The sequence below is a fragment of the Nannospalax galili genome, unplaced genomic scaffold (genome assembly GCF_000622305.1).
Source record: "Nannospalax galili isolate Female #2095 unplaced genomic scaffold, S.galili_v1.0 scaffold389, whole genome shotgun sequence".
Lineage (NCBI taxonomy): Eukaryota > Metazoa > Chordata > Mammalia > Rodentia > Spalacidae > Nannospalax > Nannospalax galili.
In genome coordinates, this window is record NW_008360310.1 from 2,060,455 (window position 1) to 2,061,883 (window position 1,429).

At 45.8% G+C, this 1,429-nt stretch overlaps 1 protein-coding gene across 1 annotated transcript in view; it reads left to right on the forward strand.

Annotated features, from left to right (window-relative positions):
- Spr (sepiapterin reductase) overlaps nucleotides 1-831 on the forward strand; it is a gene marked incomplete in the record, with an annotated part of 5,649 nt that extends 4,818 nt beyond the window's left edge. Inside the window, 1 exon segment of the mRNA XM_029559438.1 lies at nucleotides 121-831.
- Between the last annotated feature and the right edge of the window lie 598 nt (nucleotides 832-1,429).

Sequence of the window (1,429 nt, forward strand, 5' to 3'; positions counted from 1 at the left end):
GAAGCCTCCTCAGTGGCAAGCTCAAGTCCAGAGTCATCCAAATTGGTATGCCAAGATGTGCCTTCATGTTTCTATTGACACTGACCTATCTTTACTGCTACTTCCTCGAGGGCCCTGAAGCTATTCATTTGGAATCCATCCTTGGTGCCCAATACACAGCTGACCTCCCCACAGCCTTCACCAGTGAGTCCTTGGATTTCCAGTTCTACACTTTGCCCACATGGCTCTGATGTGAATGGATTCCAGTTCCTGTCATGAACCCTCTTGGAAATCTCTTGTGGCCTGTGGTCCTCAGTGATACAAGCTCAGGACCAGCTTGCCTTCAAGGGATATGGGCAAGATTCCAAGAAGAAAGTGCTGAGAAACTCAGTTCTTCTGCCGGTCATAGACATGGCTGGAAGTTCTCAGTGTCACTGGTCTGCAGCCATCCTATGGCCCATGTTTGAGAAGAAGAAACACAGCTCCCAGCTCAGCCCCTCTGTTTGTGAAGGGAACCCTAAGATTCTCCGTGTTCCCAGCAGAGGGCGCACTGAGGCTGTGCAGTTTGGAGAGGTGGCACCACTTGGTGCAGGGTTCCTCAGGGTAGAAACAGACCACTCTGTTCTCACCTTCTCAGCAGATAGCTGGCCTCAGACCCCTGCTCTGCCACTTACTAGCCAGTAACCCAGAGCAAGTTGCTTCTTTGTGCCTCTGAAAAAGTTGTGTGTTAAAATCCACCTATAGGATAAAAGGTCATTTTTGAGTATTGAGTCGCTTGGTATTTTTAAGTGTTCAACACAGTGTCAGCTTTCCACTAACTGCCCCACAGCTAATAAACCACTACTGCCTCTATTTTTTTAGAAGAAGCATTTCATTACAGCTTTAACATATTAGTAACAATTTCCAGAGCAAGGTTGCTTTCAAAAGTGGATGTAAATGTTTAGGTTCACATACGGTTATATAATACTGAACTCAGTATAAACCCTACAAATTTCATGATTTCATCTTTCTTTACTGCTGTGTAGAACTCCATCATATAAATGAACCACATTTTCATTATCCACTTGTCAGTTGAGGGACACTTAGGTTGCTTCTATCTCTTAGCCAGGGAAGGCCTCTTATTTTTTAATTTTTTGAGACACAATCTCATGTAGCTGAGGCTGACCTCAAACTTGCTCTGTAACTGAAGATGAACTGATCCTCCTGCCTTTACCTCTCAAGTGCTGGAATTACAGGTTTATGTCAGCACACTTTTATGTGCTAGGGATGGAACCCAAGGCTTGTGCGTGCTAGGCAAGTATTATACCCACTGAACCTAGATCACCACCTCTGCAATTGCTTTTTAGCATCATACACATGCACATGGGCAGCTGCCTCTCTGTGTCCTGGTGCCCTGCCCTTGTTGGCCTATGAGCAAGAGCTCACACTGCACTGCCCCATGATGGCCTCT